This window comes from Adiantum capillus-veneris, chromosome 25 (genome assembly GCF_014529385.1).
Source record: "Adiantum capillus-veneris isolate H3 chromosome 25, ASM1452938v2, whole genome shotgun sequence".
NCBI classification, from domain to species: Eukaryota; Viridiplantae; Streptophyta; class Polypodiopsida; order Polypodiales; family Pteridaceae; genus Adiantum; species Adiantum capillus-veneris.
In genome coordinates, this window is record NC_140955.1 from 111,444,708 (window position 1) to 111,451,999 (window position 7,292).

Below are 7,292 nucleotides of genomic sequence, written 5' to 3' on the forward strand. Positions count from 1 at the left end.
CAAAAGGGCCACAAGTCCATGCTTGTATCCATATTTCTCCTCTCGGCGTGTCGAAAGGCGCTTCACGGCAACTTCCTGCAAAATTATGGTTTAATCATTAGATAAATCTTCAAATAACATATATATTATCAATAATTTAAAGCATACATATAATACTTACAAACTCATGTCGAAGGGTATCGTAGCCTCCACTCCCAAGATGTGACGCTCCAACAGACTCCAAACATGCTTTGGCTGCATCTCTTTGCTACTGAAATCTATTGGGATTGTCTTGTGTCTCTCGTGCAATCCCCGTCCACTCCTCTGCGTCCAATCATGCCGGCTTGGGACTGCCTTCATTGTACATGTCTCTGGCCTCTGAGCGACGGTGTGACATTGTGGACCTCGCCACGCTCAAAATCCAAGCGTTCGAGACCGGATCGTACCCCTCTGATGGCCTGTACTCTCTCTGAATGGCATCAATGATGTAATTCTTTCTCTCAGCATCGAGGTTTTCCCAAGTCTCCATCACAGAGTGACCAAACTGAATCGTACACAACTGTCGAATCCTCTTTCGCATTTCCTTTCCGACCCTATCTGCCACCACAACCCCATTCCTGCTCCTGTACACCTTGCTAGGATCATGCTCGTGTGATCCCCAAGGTGTACGTGGTGTGCCCATCGGTGAACTATCTACCAAAGAGAGTGGTGGACTCTCTCTCGGTGGTGTGGACGTATCGGTAGAACCACTACCACAACAACCACCGCCTCCGGAACGATGGCTACGTCGTCTAGAGGACGAACCACCCGTCGGTGTTGAGGGCACATGAGTCCTAGCGTAGGGGGCACACTAGACTGAGGTGTGGGGCCGCTCGGTGTAGGGACCACACTAGTGCCAGGCGTAGGGTCGGCCGTAGTAGGTCTAGAGGTACTTGCACCCCAAAGGTGTTGTGCCATCGTAATCTGCTCTGGAGTGAACTGAGACAAAAACGAGCCCATCTGCTCGGGTGAAATACTGGCAAGAGTGACTGAAAAACTAAAACTAGGAGAGTATGTCTCATCGTCATTGGCCATGGATAATCATACACAAGCAACACCCACAAAATACGTTAGTTTACGTAATAAATGTTTAATCAATACAAATAAAAAATCAATGAAACTGCTACACAAATAAAACAAATCAACGAAACTGCTACATAAATGACAACATCGCGAGTGTACTGTAGACTAATAAAAAGAGCTTTACAAAAGGTTTCTTAGCAAAATTCATTAGTTAACCTCTCATCCTTTATGAAATCTGATGCACCAAAGATGTCTATCTCAATCTGTACTTCTGCATCTTTGTCATGGAACTCTACTTCTTCCTCGCTCTCCACATCAGCTTCACTATTTGACACCTCATCTTTAGGTTCAGACAATTGCTCAATGCTGACATCCACCTCAAAATCTAAATTTAAAGTTGGAGTCGATCCTGTGCTTTGTTCATGAATCACCTCTTCGAGCTCAACGTCCAATCCGTCACACACTTGCTTGCTACATGGAGCAACTTGAACGACATAGAGTCAGCAGTGTTTAGAAAGATCATTCTCATCATTTTCAGTCCATATTGGATCATGTATGAACACAACTTGTTCACAATGCTGCGGAAGGACAAATGTATCCCACGCATCTGTCTACACCCACCTGGAGTTCACTTGAATCAATCCACTCTTGTCTTTGCGCACAGTTGGATTAGGATCGCTAGTAATAACTTTGAACCACTTGACATCAAAGATAAACATATCAAACTTTCTAAAGCTAATCTTCAAGATGTCTTGGATGTAGGCAAAGCATTCTAGCTAGCCAGTCTCTATATTCTCATCCCTAGAACTACTTCTACTTTCTTGGACAAAGCTTGCCCTAATACCACTGTCAAAAGTGACCCTTTGTTTGTCGATCCGTTGCACTCTGAAGTACTTCCCATGCGACCACAAAGCTCCATATTTGTGATACTGCAGCCACAAAATTGAAACAGACTAAAAGTTATTAAAGCAAATTAATTTTCATATGGAGCTTGAAAAGGAAGTTGTGAAATGTACATGCCAATCGCAACCCCTTGAAATCTCCTCTTCCTCTTCAGTAATCAACACTCCACTCTTGTTTGCCTCTAAAAGTGTCGCATCTAACCACTGCCTAGTTGGAAAGTCTGGCAATTTTTGGAGATGGTGTGGAAAAGGAAGGTTTCTAGCTGCACGGTTGCGCTTGAATTGAAGGCGATCTGTCAAACGGTGTGGAAAAGGAAGGTTTCTAGTTGCACGGTTGCGCTTGAATTGAAGGCGATCTGTCAAACGGTGTGGAAAAGGAAGGTTTCTAGTTGCACGGTTGCGCTTGAATTGAAGGCGATCTGTCAAACGGTGTGGAAAAGGAAGGTTTCTAGTTGCACGGTTGCGCTTGAATTGAAGGCGATCTGTCAAACGTTGTTTCTTTTCCCCTTCGTACCTCTCTAGCCACTTTTGCATGATGTCTGAGTTGAGAAGGCAAAATCTCATAACCTTTTCTCGTATTGTGATGTCCATCTTCCTAACGATGCCTTGACCCTGCGGCTCATCCTCTGTCACCTTGACGTTTACCTCACATTAGGCAAAATTTGGACTCACAAAGGGGCCCTTTAAGGAGTTTGACTTTACCTCTCTCTACCAAAACGGGCGCATGGATAATTTTTTGCAAATAAACTCCAAAGTTGGCGGAGGTTTGACAGTTAGAATTTCCTCTTCAAGCTCTATCTACTGATATATAGCACACCATGAGATTCCTCATATTTTAGAAGATTCTTTTTTTGATTCACTTAGATTCCGACAGAGTTGTCACATCATAGGTGAATAAAAGAAAAGAATCTTCTAAAATATGAGGAATCTCATGGCATGCTATATATCAATAGATAGAGCTTGAAGAGGACATTCTAACTGTCAAACCTCCGCCAACTTTGGAGTTTATTTGCAAAAAATTATCCATATGCCCGTTTTGGTAGAGAGAGGTAAAGTCAAACTCCTTAAAGGGCCCCTTTGTGAGTCCAAATTTTGCCTAATGGTAGTCCACAGTCGGGGCATCTCTGGATCAATTGAGACCAAAAATTCATTGATGAGGAGCTGAAGAGGACATTCTAACTGTCAAACCTCCGCCAACTTTGGAGTTTATTTGCAAAAAATTATCCATATGCCCGTTTTGGTAGAGAGAGGTAAAGTCAAACTCCTTAAAGGGCCCCTTTGTGAGTCCAAATTTTGCCTAATGGTAGTCCACAGTCGGGGCATCTCTGGATCAATTGAGACCAAAAATTCATTGATGAGGACAAGAGACTCTTGTACAAGACATCCTTCCGCCATGCTACCCTCAGGGCGAGCCCTTTGACAAACAAACCCCTTTAAAGTCTTCATAAATCTCTCCAAGAAGAACATACACCCGCTATGGACCACCCTAGCAACTGCAACTTCATTGACCACATGCAGAAGTTCATGCATTTGGATGGTAAGAATGTTTGTTGGAAAGTACTTCTCCACCATGCACACTGCTTCAATAGCATTTAAGCGTGTTGCATCAATGCTCTCTTTTCTTATCTCTTTTGAACTGATCCAGCGTACAACTCACTGATTTTGTAGATTGTTCTTCTAATGTCATCTGTCAAACAACCCTTTATAGCAATTGGTAAGATGAACTGTAAAAATTTGTGCCAATCGTGGGACTTAAGATCACTGAGATTGTCATCTCTTGTAAAAGTCGTTTTCAAACATCGCCTGCACCCTGTGGGAGTCTTGAATGAAGATATAGTCTTCTTTTTGGTATAGACAACTTTCCATTGGGTTTTAGTCGAGGCCACATCTCTGACATTTGACCCACAACCTCCAGGTCATCTCTTTGGATCTTGCCCTCCCTTTTTCCAGTGATGGTCTTCCAAATGATCTCCCCCACATTCTTGAAGATGTGCATTGGGTCAAGCAAATGATTAATCAGCAGGTCACTCCAGTATGGGAGATCATGAAAAATAGAAAGTCTTTTCATTCCAGGTGGCATCCAATCTCCCCGGTCCAGCCACATGTCTTACCAATCGCTCGCTTTCAGTGGATGCATGTCATGTTTGCATATGTATGGTCCACATAGCTCATGTCCTTTAGGCAAAAATCTACCATGCATCCATTGAAAGCGACCGATTGTAATGGTGACATATTTAAGGAAGCTTATGTAATGCAGCCTCGCGGTTTTGTCAAGAAAGGACAAGAGGACAAAGTGTGCAAATGTAAGAAGGTTTTGTATGGGTTGAAGCAATCTCCTCGTGATTGGTATGAGAAAGCTGACATTCATTTGGTCAAATGAGGCTTTCGTAGTAACAGTCCAACAGAAAGCACATTGTATGTAAAGCGTGAGGGTGATGTACTTCTCATTGTGGTTCTTTATGTAGATGATTTGTTGATCACTGGACCAAATGAGAGACATATTGCTGAATTTAAGGCTGATTTGAATGCTACTTTCAAGATGAAAGATTTGGGGCTGTTGCATCATTACTTGGGCATACAATTTAGGCAGTGTGATGGCGGTATTGCCTTGTGTTAGAAAATTTACATAGAGACGTTGCTATGTAAGTTTGGACTTGAGGATTGCAAACCTATTGCCACTCCCATGGAAACAGGTTTAAAATTGAGTCTTGATGATGCTGGTGATCCTGCAGATGTCACTCTTTACCAAACTGCCATTGGATGCCTCATTTATGTATGCAACACAAGGCCGAATATTCAGTTTGCAGTCTCACAGGTCAGCAGATTTATGCATAGCCCAGGGTCTAAGCATTGGTAGGCTGTCAAGAGGATTTTCCGCTACCTTAGTGGCACTTTACATCTTGGCTTGTTTTCTCCCAATGGGGGATCATTGCCGCCAGATTTACATGCTTTTGCAGACTCATACTGGGTTGGTTGCTTTGATACGCGAGTGTCCACAAGTGGTTTTTGTTTCATGTTTGGCAGTTCATGTATATCATACTTGAGCAAGAAGCTACCTACTGTGGCCACTTCTAGTTGTGAGGCTGAGTACAGGACAATCTTCACAACTACGATTGAGTGTGTATGGCTCAGATGCCTTATGGCTGATTTGGGTGTTGGACAGGACACTACCAACACTATCTACACTGACAGTCAGAGCGCATTGGCAGTTAGAGTGAGGAACCCAGTTTTGCATGCTCGCATAAAGCACATTGAGGTGTATTACCACTATGTCAGATGGAGGCTCTCAACATGAGAGATCCGCTTGGCTTATGTGCCAACACAGGACAACCTTGCATATCTTTTCAGAATGTCATTGTCTCATGAGAATCTCGAAGCTTTCCACAAAGCTTTGGGCTTACACCCCTTTGTGAACTGATTATGTCCTCAGGGCATGGCACTTCCCTTTACTCATGTGTGAGCTCTCGTTCATCGCATCACTCTAGGGGGGATTTGTTACCATATACATGTGGTAGTGATGTGTGTGAACACACTAGGACCATCGGGGCATTTTTCCCCTCTTTAGGAGGTTTTTCCTCCCGTGCATTGTATATACACCCATCACTCTAGGGCTATCTATCTTTCTCATCTACCATACATGGAGATTAGGACCACAGGGTAATAATCGCGTCTTTATTGGTCAATGACTAAATATTAAAGTTCTTGAAGTATGTGTGCACTTTTAAAGTCAGATTGCATTTTTTCAACTATTTTTTGCTAGCTCTAAAAACCTCACATTCTCTAGCCAGGCTCGATCCCCGCACACCTCGGTCTAGAGGTGCACAGAGATTAGGACCACATGGAAATAATCTCGTCTTTATTGGTCAATGACTATATATTAAGATTCTTTCAGTCTGTGTGCACTTTTGAAGTCCGATTGCATTTTTTCTACTATTAATTTGACACTAGCTCTAACCTCCTATAATCTAACCTAGCCTATAACATAACCGTAACCTAACTTAATGTAACCAAACTTATAACCTAAACCTAACCTATAACCTAACCTAACTGAAGTCCGTTTGTGTTTTTAGAAGTACATGAGTCATCTTCGAAGTTCGATTGCGTTTTTTCTACTATTAGTTTGACGCTAGCTCTAACCTAACCTATAACATCACCCTAACCTAACTTAGTGTAACCTAACTTATAACCTAAACCTAACCTATAACCTAACCTAACCAAAGTCCGTTTGCGTTTTTAGAAGTACACGAGTCATCCTCGAAGTCTGATTGCATTTCTACTACTATTAATTTGACGCTAGATCTAACATAACCTATAATCTAACCTACCCTATAACATCACCCTAACCTAACTTAGTGTAGCCTAACTTATAACCTAAACCTAACCTAACCTAACTTAATATAACCTATATATACCTAGATGAATCCAGGATAAGCCCAGATTCACCCTTAAAGGAAAGTGCAAGGTATAGACCCATGGTAGTCACCCACAAGACAATATAACCATCAACTCCATCATGCATAGTATTGACTAAATACCACGACATCCCCACTAACTTAATAAAACCTATCTTATAACATCTACCTAACCTATAACCTAACCTAGCCGAAGTCTGTTTGTATTTTTAGAAGTACACGAGTCATCCTCGAAGTCTGATTGCGTTTTTACTACTATTAATTTGACGCTAGCTCTAACCTAACCTCTAATCATTATGCTTAACCTATAATATAATCTAACCTAACATAAAACCTATACCTAACTTAACTTAATATAACCTATCTTATAACATCTACCTAACCTAACCGAAGTCCGTTTGCGTTTTTAGAAGTACATGAGTCACTTCAAAGTCAGATTGCGTTTTTTGAAGTACACGCATCATATTCGAAGTCCATTTGTATTGTCTCAACTATTAGGCCGTCCATAGTGCTAACCTAACCTAACAGATAACCTAAACCTAACATAACCTAACCTAACATAAAAACAACGCAATGGTGAGGCGTTGGAAGGGGAATGGGGGAACACGCCCGACACAAACACAAGGGCCTCTCTATAGCTCAGGGTATTCACATCACCCCTATCCTCTCAGAAAACACCTTCAAAGAAACTCTTAACACTAGCAAACCACCGCCTGCTCAATTGCCACTACCCACACACTCTACAAACTACCACACAAGAGACACCTACTACCACTGCCTATCTCCACCCTTACACATGCTCACAGCCACTCAATCTCACTCTCTTACTCAAAACACCATCGGTCCGGGGGGGCACACACTTCCACACAACCGGCACCGAGGAGGGACATGAAAGCAGGAGAAAGAGAAGGGGGGAAGGGGAACCAACATCACGGGA